The sequence below is a fragment of the Lepidochelys kempii genome, chromosome 4 (assembly GCF_965140265.1).
Source record: "Lepidochelys kempii isolate rLepKem1 chromosome 4, rLepKem1.hap2, whole genome shotgun sequence".
Classification (NCBI taxonomy): Eukaryota; Metazoa; Chordata; order Testudines; family Cheloniidae; genus Lepidochelys; species Lepidochelys kempii.
The window spans coordinates 68111592-68130119 of NC_133259.1; the positions used below are offsets into that span (position 1 = coordinate 68111592).

Below are 18528 nucleotides of genomic sequence, written 5' to 3' on the forward strand. Positions count from 1 at the left end.
CCACTTTGTGTAGCTATCGTTAATAAAACCTGTGCAGCTATGTGCTGTGTCAAAGACAATTTCTGTGTCGATCTCCTGGCTTTTACAATCATTCCCCAGGGGGACCCCCAAATATCTTTGGCGCTGGGCCCACAAAAAGTTAATCTGGCCCTGCACAGAGGAACCTTCGTTTTCTGTGTTTGTAGGCCAAGGTGCTCAGAGGTAGAAAGAGAATAGGATAGTGGGAATGCCAGCATTTTTCTGACATATATCTGAGTGATTACTTAGAATGAGACGCTCTGAGGAGGAGAAAGAGGGGAAGTCCCTAAGCTTGTGGGAGGAATGCTCATGCAGCAAAAAGCTTCCATGCCTGGAGACAATTGGCACATGTATCAGCTCCAGAGCATGTAGTGTGACCAAATAACAAGGCAGAAAGACAAGCATGCGGGGACAATTGCCCTATGGAACCACCTCTGGAACCACAGCAACAGTGACATAGACAACTGAAGATTCTGGAATTTCCTAGGCCTGCTTATCTCCTAAATTTGTCCCCTTCCTAAAATGTTCTCTATTCTCTTCAAGAGCAATTTGATACCCTGCTTATTTCTTTAAGCTCTTCTCCCATTATATCATCCTGTCAGGGAACCATTCCATGTGATTTAGGTGAGCGATCATTCAGCTCCAATGATGAATGCTTGAAAGAGTACTCGTTATACATGGCTTGCAGCAACTCAAGAAGACCCAAGTATTTTTGTAAAAATTATTTGTTAAACAATTATGAATAACTTTAAAATTAGTAAGAGTCATGATTGGTTCCTGGACAGAAAAGGCCAAATCTGGTGAAAACATTGTCTGTGATGAGTGGTTCAACAAGCTGTATTTACAACTACTTCTCAAGAAACATACTGCAGCTGTTTCTGCAAATGTATCTGCCGTAATTAGCTATACATCTCTCCAATGTGATCAGCTACTGCCCTTGAAATGGTCCATCCAGATGGCCACAAATCAATGGAGCAATACCACAAAAAACGTTCCTCATATTAATTTGGATAATTAGGTTAATTCAGTCCAGGTACCTTAGCACCAAATTTATGTTTGCTTTCAGTGAATAACCGACTGAATTATCTTACTGGCAGAAATATTAACCAAAAAGCAAATTTTAAATGAATATTGCAGAATGTTTGCAGGAAGTGAAATGTGAATATATTTTCAGAAGCACTGATACTGGAAATCCAGTTCTAACAGTTATGATAATCTGTTCACAGAACTGAAATGTACCATGTGATCTATGTATCCAGTCAAAACTGCTTGAATTTTGAATACTCACAATGAACTGGTCACAGACTAAAATCAATAATTATTTGCAGATATTTGGCAATGAATTTTGAATAATGAATACATTTTATATTATGGACAATCTGTGAAGAGAAAAGGGGGCAAAGTTCATAAAATAAAATATGCTTTACAAATTATTTACCAGTCTCTAACTACAGCTAATATGGCCATATAACTTTTGACCATCTCCTCAGCCCTCACAGTTTTCTCAAAATTTCTTCCTTGCTCCTCATTTTCCCTTACAACCAATGCTGGAGTTCAGTTTGGCAGATCTGAAAGAGGATAATTGAAGCTTGGATTTCTGTGTGAATTGTTCAACGACCCCTACTCACCTCCCATTTGAGAGAGAAATAGCACAAGTTGAAAAATCATGAAAAGTCAGTAAATTCATGGCTTCATTGACACTGTTTCCAAGTAATGGTTATTTCCTTTTCCAAGTAATGAGAAAAGTCTTGTATCTCAGATACCACTTTATGGTAACTGTTGGCAAATGTTGATTTTTTAAAAATAGTTACCATGTATGTGTCTATCTAGAGAAGAAAGACTTTTGAAGAAAATACATTTATGATCATTTGTTTAAATAAAAAACATGAATGTGCTTTTAGTCACTTTGCACAAATGTTCTTAAGAGCCATTTGTATGCTTGCAAGAATGTTCACAGTAAATGTTGCAATACTTGTGCAAATTTGTATAAAATAGAAAATGTTTTACCGATATAAAATTTAAAAACTCTCCAAAACAGTGTTAAAATAAATAGTTTTCTATTACATGTCATATACAGAATATAGGCTGATGTGGTGCAATATAACAATATTAGTATCACACATTTAGGTGAATTCCAGAGCTGAATATCCATCCCAAACTCATTACAGTGTGTTGCTGATGACAAAACCTTCATACTACACCACACCATCATGTCTTCTCTATGCAAACAAATATGTCTGAGAAAGTATATTGGCATTTATTTTTATACAGGTAAATATAAATAAAAATAATATATGGTAAGATAATACATTACTTTGATTTTAACACATTTAAGGTTAAGATAAGCCTTTTGGTAAAGTTCTCCCTTTCAGCAATCCATATGGAAAGGAAAAAAACAAAGTGAAAAATATGCACTTATTCTTATAAAGTGAGAACCTTTTGAAAGGCAATGGAACTGCTTCAAAAAGTGAAACTGCTTCAAAAAAGTGAAACTAAGTTTAAGGCCTATTTACTACATGTTGACTAATTTCATTAATATTTTATTCATTTGGGTAATGGTACATTTTCTATATTCCTAAAATCCCCAAAGAAAATGCCTTAATAACATTTCCACTGGCAGAAATTTAAGATGGAAGATTTATTGCATATTCTTTTTAATGAAGAAATCTCTGATGTCAGCACATTTTTTGCACTGAGGTACGTTTGCCTGCTATTCACAAATTCAATTACCTTTTCTTGGTATTGAACAATCTTTTACATTATTTTATTCTGTAGCTTCAAGTTTTCTTCCTGCTGATTTTTGCTTTGCTTGCTTATTTAAGTCTGCCATCTTTTGAAGATGTGTCAGCAGGTCTCATCATGGGGGGAAAGGGGAGGGAGTCAAGGAGTGAATAACAGCTTCAGTTCACACTTTGAAGCAAGTTAAGATAGGGCTTTTTGTTGTTTTCCTGCCATGATAAAACTCTTCTACTGATAGATATTAAACAAAAGTGACTTGTCCCTCAGTTTATTTTCAACCAGTAGCTGTGTTTAGATGTTTGTCTTTTTCTTCAATCAAATTAAGAAATCAAATAGTAAACAGACTCAGGTACACTGTACTTTTAGTAAATGTGCTGTCATATATGTAAACTAATGTTCATTCTAATTACATGACTGGTGTTTAGCAGTATTAAGCACTCATAACTAGAATGGGAACGGTGCGTGTTTTACATTCCAATTACATGCACACACCTTACCCTTACCATAACTACCATACACCACAAACCATGCATCACAACCTTAACTGTACCACTTAAAGGAGGCAAGCATTCCAGCACCCTTTTACAAAGCCACTCCTGAAAACATATCAGACTATCCCTTAACCTTCTCTTCTTCATGTACTACCCTTTCCCAACACTAACAGCTGTGGATGTTTAGTGCTGCAGTTTGGTATGTTTGCAGGGGAGTCTCCAGATGAGGCCTCACCAATGTCGAATAGAGGGAAACGATCACGTCCCTCGATCTGCTCGCTATGCCCCTACTTATACATCCCAAAATGCCATTGGCCTTCTTGGCAACAAGGGTACACTGCTGGCTCATATCCAGCTTCTCGTCCACTGTCACCCCTAGGTCCTTTTCCACAGAACTGCTGCCTAGCCATTCGGTCCCTAGTCTGTAGCGGTGCATTGGGTTCTTCCGTCCTAAGTGCAGGACCCTGCACTTATCCTTATTGAACCTCATCAGATTTCTTTTGGCCCAATCCTCCAATTTGTCTAGGTCCCTCTGAATCCTATCCCTGCCCTCCAGCGTATCTACCACTCCTCCTAGTTTAGTATCATCCGCAAATTTGCTGAGAGTGCAATCCACTCTCCAGATCATTTATGAAGATATTGAATAAAACCGGCCCCAGGACCGACCCCTGGGGCACTCCACTTGACACCGGCTGCCAACTAGACATGGAGCCATTGATCAGTACCGGTTGAGCCCGACAATCTAGCCAACTTTCTACCCACCTTATAGTGCATTCATCCAGCCCATACTTCTTTAACTTGCTGACAAGAATACTGTGGGAGACCATGTCAAAAGCTTTGCTAAAGTCAAGAAACAATACATCCACTGCTTTCCCTTCATCCACAGAACCAGTAATCTCATCATAGAAGGCGATTAAATTAGTCAGGCATGACCTTCCCTTGCCTGACTAATCTACACAAAAGGTCCCACAAGGGGGTGCTACACAGGCAAGACACTACAGACTCTCGGGACTATAGGGGCCATGCCCAAAACTGAAGGTCATAGGTAGGAAGTAACCCAAGGAAGTGGACTTAAACTCTCTTCCTGGATCACCCTGCCAATGTTTCTTCACACAGGGCCCTGGACTGCTACCTGGTAGAAAAGGAGGTCCAGTGTCCCCCTGCCAGAGCTCCTTAAGAGGTGAGGCCCAGGTGCAAATGGAGGCCAGAAGATTTCCCACCTAAGGTTAGGAACCAGAACCCTCTGCTAGCAAAGCAAGGGGCTGGATGTCAGTTGTGCTAACTGCTAGAGTGCCCAGTCCTCCAAGCATCCTATCACACTTCCAAAAAAGAGAGATCAATGAATGACAAAGCATGAATGTGCATGAATAGCTTTCAGATAGTCACCAGATCACAAGCTAATGTAATATTTGTATTTGAATAACAGACTTTGCTTGAAGCACTAAAACAGAAAAGTACTATTATCTAACAGAAATTTTTCTGATGTTCGGAGTGAACAATAACCCATTTCTTGTATTGCAGGTAGTATTTCTCAAACCATCTAAAAAGGATATAACTGTGTATGCATGTGTATAACAGGATCAAGTGTTAAAAGTATTTATAAGTTATACTTAAGCCTGGTCTACATTTAACTCTTTTGCCAGAAAAAGCTATGTCTGTTAGGAGTGGGGGGAGGGGAGGAAATCACACTCCTAATTCATGTACTATTCCATCAAAAGCCTGAAGGTAAATGTGATGTTCCCCTCAGGTGTTGTCTGGACCAATGATCTGCTAGCTCACTCCAGTCCTTGACTCTGGGAGCCAGCCTTACCCTGCTCTGCTGTGAGAACCCCCACTCCTGGACTGTTCATGCACAGCCTCTGGCATGTAAGCTGCTCCTTGGATTGTGCAATCGAATGACACTAACCAATATCTCTAGTCCCAGATACAACCCTAGGAACCTCCGTCTTGCAGTGTCCAGTTATGCCTGCTGGATGCTGCAAGCTTATATGAGTTCATCCATTTAACAAAGAAATTGATGTGCACCAGGCTTGTTATCCTAAGGGGAGTCTCTGTCACTCTTCAAACCAAATGCACTGCTTCAGGTAGAATAAACAAACAGATTTATTAACTATGAAGATAGATTTTAAGTGATTATAAGTCAAAACAGAAGAAGTCAGATTTGGTTAAATGAAATAAAAGCAAAACTCATTTTAAGCTGATCTTAACTCTTTCAATGCCCTTAAAAACTTATAGGCTTCTCACCATAGGCTGGCTGATTGCTCTTCAGCCAGGCTCTTCCCTTTAATCAGCGCTTCAGTCGCTTGGTGGTGATGTCTGTAGATGTAGATGGAAGAGAGAGGAAGAGCATGGCAAACATCTCTCCCTTTTATCATGTTCTTTCTTCCCTCTTGGCTTTGCCCCCCCCTGCCACTTCAGAGTCAGGTGAGCATTACCTCATCACAGTTCCCGACTAACCGAAGGAAGGGGGGTGACTCCGTAAGATTCCAACAAATTCTTTTGTTGCTGCCTAGGCCAGCGTCCTTTGTTCCTGTAAGGCTGGGCTTTGTGAACTGCCTTTCAGTTCTTGGAGAGTTTTTGCCTGGGCTTATTTTAAGCCATGAGGATACATTTTTAGCCTCATAACTACATACATGAAATTATATGCATACTATAACATTACTTATGATGCACTGAGCATTGTTGTTACTGTTTTACTGTAACAATAATGCTCAGTGCATCATAAGCCTTCCAAAGACACCCGACATGACAAACTTTGCATTGGATACCACACAATCATTTTACAAGAATGAACATGGGGGTGCTGGGTGTTCCGATGAGGTACAGAGCATCACAGTAGATGCCGCAATACTAGCAAAAAAGTACTTCTGCTCATATAGTATGTCGTTTAGGGACTGGTATAAGTGATACAAGCAGGTTATACTGGCAAAAAAAAAAAAAAGCATTTGCATCTTCACTAAGAGGGTTTACCAGTATAGGTATACTGGGAAACCTTTTCTAGCATAGACAAGGACTTCACATTTCTCTGTGTAAAAATCATCAGGGGGTTGTCAACAAACAGCTGTATTGATAATGCATTTGTGTGATTGGCGTATAATTAACTCCTGTAGTGAAAGACATATGCTTCAGATAACAACAGAAGTAATCTTGCCATGTTAGAAACTAGGTAAAATATCATTTGGAGAAGTTGATTTTTTATGTTAATATCTTCAGTTATTATCATGGTAACCTGAAAGTTGAGATTTTAATGAGTTTTCCTTTCAATGAATGCATTCTACATTAATTATTGACTGTAAGGGTGATCAACAAAATTTATATAACTCAGAGAAAGTCTTAAGTCTGTTTTCTTTAAGCATTAGAATTCCTCCAAACTCATGAGAAAATTAGGTAGTTAATTAAATTTTGGCTAATCATGGTGACTTAAATGTGTCTTTCTCTTACATTACTATTTATCATCATAAAACACAGAGGAAAGTTAGTTTTTCTTTGTCACCTATAAAAACCACAGACATTAATGTTCTACAGACTGTAGGAACATTTGAAGACATGTTTACAGTTAACTAAACAAAGACTTCTACTCATAATTCTATTGGAATACTTATTTTTTTAAAGTAATTGAAAGGTGAAAAATGTTTGACAAGGATTTAAATATGAGAATATTCCTCATGAATAAAGGTTGAGGGGACCTACAGGAACAAATATTAATTAAACATCTGTTTTGAGCAATAGCAAAGCATATGAAAATGGTCCTGTTTGTAAACAGAAACTGAAATAGAAGATATTTTGCTACAATATATTTATGGTATTTCTTTTTAGAGGTGTAAGTCAATAAAACAATATAAAAAAAACTGACTCACTAAAATTAACACAATAGGGAACACAAGTTCTAGCCAAAGACATGTATGGGCACAAATCTTGTCACATAAGTGCATCCAGGGTGCAAAATATAGAGGTCAACGTAATATTTTCAAAGAGGATGATGCTGAAGGATGGGTACATGCAAATGTGCAGAGTGGTGGGAAAGCATCAGGGAAAGTGCATGCCGTCTATCTTCAAAATGACACAAGTCACTCTGATGCCAAATTAGCTGTGTACAAGCTAGGATGTGCCAATGGAGAAGGTTTCCAAAAAGCCCACTATTGACTTTTGGGACAGCTGCACAAAAACAGCAGACAGAGTTCAGCGATTAGGATAATTTATTTGAAGAAGGAAGTAGATAGGATTGAGGGTGAGGTTGTAGGTGTTGAGGGTGAGGGTCGATAGGAGGAAAAAAGGAAAGGGCACGAGTTTACACTGAGTCAGAGATGGGCAAACAAGAGAGGCAGAAATGTCATGCCTGTAACTGGCCTGAGGTAGATGAGTGAAACAAAGCAGCAGAGGTATAAGGAAAGAGGATGACACAACTGGAGTTAATCAATCATCCGTATTCAGATGCATTTTGCTTGGCACAGTGTGAACTTGGTGGTGCTGGGTGCTCATCAGAAATGAGTATATATAAATATGACATCTCGGGGTGTGGGCATACAGCTCTGTGGGTGCAATTTGAAAAGCCCTATTCTGAGGCTGTGCAGACCCAAACAGCACATGGTTCAACTGATATATTAAATGCTTTTTGTAACTGGGAAACCTGCTACAGTACTGCCCACATTAGTCTCAGTGGGTTGTTTCAAGGATTTATGCTGTCGTGCTTATGGACCCACATGTGGCTCAATAGCAGTATTCTATTCCTTTAATGGCAGTGGGTACCATTGCCTTTTGCAGTCTTTAAATATTCCATATAACTTGTATTAAGTCTGACTTAGCCATAGAAGTGGTGATAGGTTTTGGTCACATTCAAGTCATCTAACTGAATTACCACTTCACATCCAATGAAGTGAGCTGTAGCTCACGAAAGCTCATGCTCAAATAAATTGGTTAGTCTCTAAGGTGCCACAAGTACTCCTTTTCTTTTCACTGTCCTGTAGTTTCAATTTGATGCATTCCTCCCAACTTGCTTGTCTAAAAACAAGCTTGTGTAGTGTTGCTGATGCAAAACAACTGCAGTGTTTTCACCTCAAATGTGGCTTATTTTATTAATGGATAAAATAACTGCTGTATGCCCAGGCTGTAGAGCATGTGGAGATTATTTGGGATGACGGGTGTGCTATACATCAGCGGTTCTCAACCTTTTTCTTTCTGAGCCCCCCCCAACATGCTATAAAAACTCCACAGCCCACCTGTGCCACAACAACTGGTTTTATGCCTATAAAAGCCAGGGCAGTTGCCTGGGGCCACAGGGGCCTCCACTAAGCTACGTTGCTCAGGCTTCAGCTTCAACCCCAGGTGGCGGGGCTCCGGGCTTCAGCCTATGCGGTGAAGCTTCGGCTCTCTGCCCTGGGCCCCAGCAAGTCTAACACTGGCCCTGCTTGGCAGACCCCCTGAAACCTGCTCATGGCCCCCTAGGGGGCCCGGAGCCCTGTTTGAGAACCACTGCTATACATAACACAGATTAAAATGGGTAAATTTAAAAATCCTTGAAAAATGGTTTCTTAATAGATACAATTTACTGGATCTACATCATTAACATGACACTACCTAAAATCTTTTAGAAACTTATGATTAGACAACTGTTACAAAAAAATAGCAATGACATTTTCCAGTACAGATTCTCAGAAATACTGTTTATTTTATAACTTTTACTATCCAAACTGTAAAATACATAAAAGGTGTAATAGCCTGTTGCAGTATCCATGACTGTTAGGCCTCCTCCATCATCTTCTGTACTATGGGAGACAATTTTTTCCAGTGATTGGGTATACTGGTTCTCAGTGAACAGTGGTGAACTGAAGCACAACCTTTGCTTTGTTGCCACTTCTACAGTAGTGACGTCTGCTATTCTGTCAAATGGGAATTGCAAATCTTCTCTCGATTGTAATTTCCGCTGCTTTCCATGGTATCACAGTTGCAAAACTAGTTGCAGGATTGTCCCCTTTCTAGTCTGACTGACTTTACTTATCCTCCGGCAGAATACTGCCATTCTCTGCAATTCACCATGGGCTACAGTATCCTGTATGCCAACCATTTTTACTCAGCAGGTCCAAGTGAGTTTAAAACAAGTGACCTCATTCTAGACACCCCCTCTGAGCCTCAAGGCAGCCCTGCAAGCAGCCCTTCACCTCAGTTTCCCCATACAAAAAACTCCTTCAATAAACTGCACAGGTTTTTTGTCCACTAATGCCCCTTCTCCCAGTGTTCTACTTATTGGCAAAAAACAAAATGCAGTCATGGGGTTTCCCTTTTCCCCCAAGTATGCTCTCTGTAACTCTTCCCTGCTTTGGTAGACCACTGTTCACCCTACTTGGGTGGAGCCTTTTCTAACTGCTGTAGAATCTGCTCTCTTTCTACCCAAACCAATTCAAAATAAAGCCTCCAAGTCCAAGCATTTAGCCTTTTATCTGGACTCCACCCAGGCCTTTCCTGCTTGTAGTCTCAATTCCAAATCTTCTCTGCTGAAACCTACTCACTTCCAGCAGCCTCTTATCTTCCTGACTGGGTTCCCTGGCCCCTTCCTCCCCCCATCACAAGATCTTCATTTTCCCCACCTGGGGAGGTGAGTTAAGCTTGACACAGGTGGACTAAGCCTCCCCTTAAGGGGTAAGCCACCTTGTGGCAGGGCACCTGCAGATCTTCCCTTTTGTAGTCTGTGACCAGTGACACATAAATGATCAAACAGCCTTCTAAATGCAAGAGCATTGTTTAACAGTAGGAACAAACCTTGTAGAGAAAGGATTAGGATTTTAAAACAAGAGTGTACACAATATTTGTGGTCTAGAGTCCCACCATCTCTTGATAGTAACCTTGGCAAGCCTAATTTTTTGAGTCAGTTGTAGCAGTAAGTGGAATGTCATGTGTCTCAGTCTGGCCCCAAACAACTACCCCCATTTCTTGAGAGGAAGTTCCTCTTTAAGCTGCCAGAGCTATTTTGTTGTTCTGTGCTCCCAGACCTTTATTTGTCTGGCATTGACTCTTAACAACTCTAAGCTATAAACTTGCTTATTTTGAGCCATTTCCCCCCTTCCTGCTTGCTTTTCTCTGATAGCTTCCTATTAAACTAAACCAATATATTGCTCCAGTAAACAGCTAATTGACCAGGTTAACACACACTATTCACAAGTATTAAGAACAGCTCCAAATCTGTCACACATGAGCAGCATCCCTAAGTGATTGTTAGCAACTAGCACCATGTCCCACCTTCTGACATTTGTTTTCATATCACAAGTATACTTCTGTTTCAATGTCCAGAATGATATCAGAATTGTTTGCTGTATTTCAAATGTCCCAGAGGTTCAATGGCCTTGATGAAAGCATGTGATGTCATATATTCATCTGTGTTCATTTGAAATGCCACATTATATCAATACCTCAACATGGTGATGGACATATAGAGTGACACCTCTTATAACTGATCAGAAAACAGATAACTAGGGACTATCATGCCACACCTATCTAACAGAAAACAGACAGTCTGCACTAAGCACATGTCACCTATTGCAAAGATCATGTATCTTTCTCTTGTATTTAGAGAAAAAAAGACTTAAGTGAAGAATATGCCAACGTACAGTAGAATAATGAAGTTAAAAATCACAGTAATTGAGGTGCAGTGAATTCAGTGGGGATGCACCAGTATAAATGAGAAATGAATGATGTTGCAGTCAACATGATTATATGGGTGTAAGTAAAATCAGAATTTGGATTATTGTTTGTCACTATAAAAACTGAGCAAATCTGTGATATTTAAGGTATGTTAAAATATAGATTTTTGAAGTACCATAACAAATTATATGAAAAAATCTTTACCACATAACAAAACTTCTGAATGAAACTGAACTATGTAACTCATCATAATTCCTTTATATGATTGCATGTAGGCAACAAGGCAACATCAGGCCAGATTTTGACACCCTTACTCATGACGAAAAATGCTTTACTGCAAAAGTAGTCTCAAAGTCAACAGAACCGTTCACAAAATAAAAGGCTACTCAGCATAAGGGGGGCTGTCAGAATCTGGCCAATTACAATTTTCAGATTATATTAATTAAATAATTGACTATACTACTCAGTGCAGGTTGGCTCCAAATTTCATTTAAACTCTGCCACCTTTCAGTAAACCCGCACAATTATGGGTCCAATACAATTCTACTGATTTAAATGGGAGCCTTTCCACTGACTTATGGGAATTGAATCAGGCTGTCTGTTATATTTGGGAGTTGAGCTGACAAAGCAAATTTCTATAAGTGACTGAACAGGAGAGAGATTTTAGTTTTGGATCAGCATACAGTAATGTGATGACTCATCCCTCAGTTATATCTGGACCTAAGTCTGCTTGAGTGTGATGACTCATCAGTTCTCTACAGGGGTCAGCCAATTCACAGGCAAGGCCCCACCCAGATGATCCCAGGCAGATATAGAGGGAAGCAGTTTCTCCAGTCTGCTCAGCATCATTACCTATAGGACCAAGAACATTCCCCTTGCCAGTAGTTTTAACCAACTGCCCTTGCTCCTGCTCCAGCCTAACCTGTAGCTCTTTCCACACTAGCCAGCCCCTGTTCCAGCCTGCATCTGCTCCTGGCTTAGCTTGCCACCCGGCAACTGTGACAAGTAACTCCCCAGACTGAAACAATTCTTTGGAACCATGTATTGCAGGTGAGAAGTTCCCCATGTCACGGTTAGCTCCTCACCTCTCTGAGGTTTAGTGTAGTGCAGAGAACACTTGTTTGTTTTATAAAAAGCCCCCATAAATTGGCATATTGCTCTCTGAAGCTAGAAAATACCATATTTTGTTTTCAGTGGAGTCTTGGCAAGTATGAGGGGGGAAATTGATATTTTGTTCTGAAATTGTTATATTAATTCTGGCACAAGCAGTATTATTCTGTTGTGACTTTTATTGATAATGTATGTTCCTTCTAAAGCACAGTGTCACATCTTAGAAATGAACTGACAACTTAAAACTATTTAAGCAAAAGCTTCTCCACATCTCTTCTATTCATTTTTAGGAAATGCTAATAAAAAACATTACAGAAGCCACGAGTGAGGCATTTAAAAAATGAAAATGAAAAGTGAAGCATTTTGAAGTTGTCTATTGTATGCCAAAGAGGAAGTTCTGCTTCATTTCACCCATCATGTTTCAAGATTTTTTTGATTACTTCCTGTCTGTAAAAAGCCTGCAAGTGAACCAATCTAAATTTATTTAAAATAAATTAATATATTCTGAACTATTGTACACAGATGTTACCATCATTTGCAGGAATAGTGTAATTTAGGGTCAGGTGGACTTCGCTATGAATGGCTTTTGAGTAACTTTAAAGTTCCTTCTAGCTCCATCAACTGAAACTAAAACTCATCGTATATAGACATAGTTCCATCTTTCTGATGGTTGTTAAAGGTGACAAGTGAAATGACTTCTAGCGGTTGCACTCAGCTCCCCAGAGAACAGGAGTCAAATTCAAGATACAAGCAGTAAAAGAATGTTGTATGACTGTGATACTGGATTTGACAGGTTGAAACAGTGGGATAGCAAGGACAGACTAAAATAAGTCAAGTCCCATTAAAATGTTTTCAGGGCTTGAGGATTATTTTATTTAAATAGAAGTAGTGGCAGAACGTTAGGGTCTTGCTTATGTCAAAAAATTGTGTTAGCTTGATAAGGGCGTCATCATGTCCTTGTTTTTCAGCCTCTGAGCCAATCACTATGTAGGCAGAGACCTGTTTCTAACATATCTGAAATGTGAAGCCATTGGTGCAACATGCACATGTGTAAATGCCCTGTTAGTGTGGTTCCAAAAAGTACAGCTTCTAACTGATGTGGAAAATAATTATTCTGCAAAGTAGCTCTTTTTCTATGCCTAATTTCATATTATTTAGACAATAATGAACTCAGTGAAGGAGATCAATGTACTTTTCTGACAGTGTCAAATACATTTGTCATGTGTTCTCATGTAACTACTTCACTCTCTTTACTTACCGCCACCCATCACCTTGATTTATAGCATTCCATTTGGAGGACGCTGCTTCTCCAAGAAGTAGAATAGATGAGCAAGTAGCTTCCCCCAATAATCCAAAGGGAGAACTGTTAGGAACTACCCTCCATGCAACCACATGGTAATTTGACTAAGACTGTCCTTGGAGAACCAAGCATACTTTCAATGGGCTAAATTTGGCCCATTCTCACAGCAACAACTACTGTGATAGCTGCTTACTTCATAAGTGGAAGTTTAATGCTCAGATTTATATACTGGTCTAACTCTTTCTCATTTAATTTGACAGCTCTTTTTTAAAAACAAGGCTTGAGAAATAAACAAACATGCAAACTAAGCAGACATTTAAAACAGGCAAACCCATAACTCTAGATGTGGAACTCACTTGGGTCTATTATGAAATTTCCCATAATCTTCCCTTCATCTCATCCTGCTTTTTGTTACTGCAACTTACAATAGAGTGGGATTTGGTAACTACAGCTAAAGAGAACCTAATCTTCCCCCAGAAGAAATGATGTCCAAAGCACTTTGAGTTGCTTGCGTGAGTAATTGTTTTTTGTATTCTCAATTTAAATGCCAGCACCCTGCTCTGAAACTGAAATAAGTTGAGAAGTACTGTATGTGTTTAATTACCAAGGAAATCTTATAGTTTAAGATAAATAATAGATGTTCACAGCAGACTGGATCCTTTAACAAGCTCAGATAAAGAGCAAACACAATGAAAAAGCATTTCGTAATCTCTCCCTTGCTTTCCTCCCAACAAAGACTGGTATGTGACAGAGGAGACTGTTCTGGAAAGAGTTATAATAATGGGCTCTCATTGGAAAACACCCTCTACTGTAAATGACAGGTTTCAGAGCAGCAGCCGTGTTAGTCTGTATTCACAAAAAGAAAAGGAGGACTTGTGGTATTTGTTAGTCTCAGAGGTGCCACAAGTGCTACTCTAAATGTTTTTCTTATTTACACACATGCCAATCTGCTGAATTTTGTATGGCTGTAAGTGAAGATGATCATGCCTTTTGTGAATAGAAATATTTGCTTTCAAATTTTTAATTTTAAGCCTGGTCATCTAAATGGGGATGAGCAACGTATTTTTATTACCTGAAGGAGGACAGCTGTGTCTCTCAGGTGATGAGAAGACTTCCATTCTTCTCTTTATAATGTGAAAGCATCAAAGGTTTAGGGCTTAGAGTCCTATGAGTTGCTACATTCAGTCAGCGGTCACTGCAGTCCAAAAATTCTATGTTAATCGGAACCAGTTCTCCCATCGCAGGTACCATGCTTCCTTCCATTCTACACTATGCAAGAGGCAAAGAAACAGAAAGTGGAACCAACTGTGGGCTAACCCATGGAAAGAGGGGAGTGCCAGCTCTGTGGAATGCTCCTCCCTTTTCCAGGATCCCCTAGAAGTATATGGACACACCATAATTAGAGTTTTGTTGGAAACAAGGTGGATTAGGTTACTGCTCTTCGTGGCATATTTCCCTGGGAACCCGGTGGATTTCTAGGGGAAAATATACATAGGAGTTAATACTGGCTAAACTAGCCTTAGCTTCCTCTTAGAAGCATGTTGGGGATGGTGACATCGAGGGAGCCAATGGCTGCACAGTTTGAGAAATTCCATGTTGCCAGGAGAAGGAGGCACTGGAGAACAGTCCTTTTTGGATACAAAGAGCTGGATTCTGAGATCCTCCTGGACCCTCATGCTAGACACTGTTTGAGGTCTACAGAATCTCATTCTTCCACACAACCACAAATCCTTTCCTGAGGCTAACATACAGCAAAAATGTTTTGAGTAGATTTTCTCCCCCATATGAATTTTTACCATGAGGCTGAAAATTCCCCGCAATGTCCCTTTTAAAAAAAAAAAAAGACTCAAGGAAAGTAATTGCAAGTCTATGCTGAATCCATTTTTCAGGGAGTGTTTACAGGTTGGGTTTTGTTTTGTTTTGAGTTTGTTTTTCCTTTCCACCCATCTATAAAACATTAGCAGTGAATTGATGATTTGTTTCAATCCAGCAGGCAAACTCCAGGCTCACTGCAAGGCTTTTCATTTTGAAACTGTCTTTGACATAACATTGCTGTGTCACCATCTGTCTGAGTGACAAATCCCAGCAAAACAGCTTCATTGAGATTTTCCTCCATCCCTGAACATACAATTCACGTTAAAGTTACAGGAGCAGTTTAAAATACCTTAAGCCTGAACACTAATACTGTAACTTGCACAATATAGATTATAAATCAGTAAAATATTATACTAAAATCTACTAAAGTGATAGGAGTTTTATTATATTATAATAAATATAATATGAGAGAGGCCCATGCAGAGAAAGGTGGGTGAAAAAGCTATGCTGTATTTATTATTTATAAAGAACAAAAAAACAGGTCATGCAGTATTCTGTCTCATGCTATGTACTAAAGGGGGTGGGGTGGAGGAATCATTTCCCCTTGAGAGGTAGTAAGAATCTGAGTGCCTTATCATGCTCTATATGCTGAAAGAGCAAAGGTCTTTTACTGCCATCACCTGGAATAAATAAAACCAGCAAAGGAATGTTACTCAAAGCAATAAAGCTAGTCAAGCTACATTCTAGTACACAGCCCATTAACAGAGTGCCTTGTGAGGGAAGGACAAAGCCGTATTCCTGGATGCAGTGAAGTTAGTGAATGGTCTCTTAAAAGAGATTCCAGTATAGTTATGCTGGAAGTTTGATCTGTGTGGACAGTATTAAACAATGCACACCACTCTTGGAACTAAGGTGGAATTGAACAAACAGAAACCAGGACAGTCATTCATTTTACATTGGAGAGGCAGTAGGATCAAATCCATATACAATAAGGATTCCAGACACCAAAAAAGGATGACTGAGATATCAAAAGAGGATGCCCCCTGCCCCCAAACACCAGTTTATTTGGCACTGGTAAAACTTTTCTAAATGTTTACTATAGATAGACTCCAGCACAAGCAGCTGGGCTCTGCTTCTCTTGCAACAGAAGGGTAGGGGGGGATGGGACCCAAAGAGTTCCTGCTTCCACATACTTTATGTATAATATTATTTTGTTTATAATGTGCATTACAGAAGTTGGCACAATACAGTAAGAGACAGTCCGCACTGCTTGTATAATAAGAAAACAACAAATGAAGGATAGGAAAAAAATGTTGATTATATATTAACTATTCCTAATTAGTCCTGATGTCATGCTCATTATCTGGCTGATTTCATTGTGATATCACAAGGTTGGTTTTAAAGAGGGGGTTGAATGATGAAAGGGTTGAAGTTTTTCAGATCAGTTCCAGGAGGGCATTCCAAGTTTTAGGGACAACATGGAAGAAAGGTCACAGTATGAGAAGCAGACAATGGAGGATTGAGGCTGGCATCATTGGAATGGAGTCCTGGAAGCAACACAAGATACAAGAATGGCTAAGGGTGTGGAGAGAAGAGTTAAGTTTGAGGTTAGGTTTTCCCGCCCCCCAGATCCTCATGCTGGCTTTGTTCGTGGTGGTGTAATCATGGCAGTCAGCAGCCCATTACAGTTGTGGGGAGTAGTTTCAAACACCCAGGCAAAAATGCTAAGGCTGGCTCTCATATGGTTTATCTGCCAGCCTTAGCTCTTTTGGGTGGGTGGTTGAAACCACTCCCTAAAACTGTGCTGTCTACCTTGATCACCTATCAAAACACTAATAGACAAAACAAATAAACATTCTGAATTTGATTAGGAACTTACATGGGAGCTACACAATCTTACAGAAATGATGCAAACCCCCATCGCTGTCATCATTAGACCACCCCAGTTTTAAAAGAGGACAAACTCCCCCTGAATCTAAGGCTACGTGTACACTTGGAGCTGGGAGAGTGATTCCCAGCTCAAACTGCCATACTCCTACTAGCTCTCATTGAGTTGGTATACTAAAAATATGAGTGCAGCTGCAGTCACATGGACAGCAGTGAGCAGCAGCATGGGCTAGCTGCCTTGAATACAAACCCAGCCGGCCCCCAACGGTATATACTGCAGACAGCTAGCTGGTGCCACTGCTCGCTGCTGCCTGTGCTACCATGGCTATATTGCTATTGAACTAGTGCGAGTATGTCTACTCAAGATAGGAATCACATCTCCAGCTCCAAGTGTAGACGTAGCTTATTATTGTATGTGAGGTAGGCTACTTTGATCTGGTTGCTCAGATGGGAGCCTTCATGAATGCCCAATGGCAACAGTGTTGTCTGACAGACCTGGGAATGGTCTCTGGGTGCATATGTCTCCACCCAAACTCCTATCACTTCACCAGCTCATCCCCCTGGCAGCTCCTTTGGATGGCCAATCTGCTGGGGTTTACAAAAACAAGGCAAAACATTGCTTTCTGTAAAATCAGTAGGGACACTGGCAAGGGCCTAAAGAGAAGGACATTCTTGGTTTTAAAGGATGCATAGTTTCTCTAAAAGCGGCAAAGAATCCCATGTCACCTTACAGACTAACAGACATATTGGAGCATAAGCTTTCGTGGGTGAATACCCCCTAAGTCGGATGCAGGTAGTGGAAATTTCCAGAGGCAGGTATAAATATGCAAGCAAGAATCAGGCTAGGGGTAACGAGGTTAGTTCAATCAGGGAGGATGAGGCCCTCTTCTAGCAGTTGAGGTGTGAACACCAAGGGAGGAGAAACTGCTTTTGTAGTTGGCTAGCCATTCACAGTCTCTGTTTTATCCTGAGCTGATGGTGTCAAATTTGCAAATGAACTGAAGCTCAGCAGTTTCTCTTTGAAGTCTGGTCCTGAAGTTTTTTTGCTGCAGGATGGCTACCTTTAAATCTGCTATTGTGTGTATAGGGAGATTGAAGTGTTCTCCTACAGGTTTTTGTATATTGCCATTCCTTATATCTGTTTCGCTATACATTATTATAAATGAGGTTATGTTGGTTGTTCTCATTAATTCATGGTAGGAAGTAAACATGGTGGACAACAAGTGAATAATTGTAGGGGAATTAGTGGCAAAATATTTTGCAGGCCTAGCAAAAAAAAAATGCTCAGACCAGGTCTCATGCCAAGAGACTTCGGGGAATATCTGGCTCCATCACAGGACTGTAAGGAAAATCACTTGTATGCTCCCTGACCCTCTTTGCTCATCCACACAAGGTAAGACACAATCTGACCCACATTGTACAAATATAAACAATAGGAATGCTATTGCCCTGCTTTCTTGTAAGAGCTTCATAATAAGAACTCCACACCCAATGATTCCTTTTCCCAATGTTCTTTGAGTCAAACACAAAATGAGC

The 18528-nt window shown here is 40.0% G+C and overlaps 1 protein-coding gene across 1 annotated transcript in view; it reads left to right on the top strand.

Moving 5' to 3' along the window:
* The window catches only part of ANXA10 (annexin A10), a 122711-nt gene that overhangs the window by 1603 nt on the left and 102580 nt on the right, over positions 1–18528 (top strand). The window lies entirely within an intron of this gene.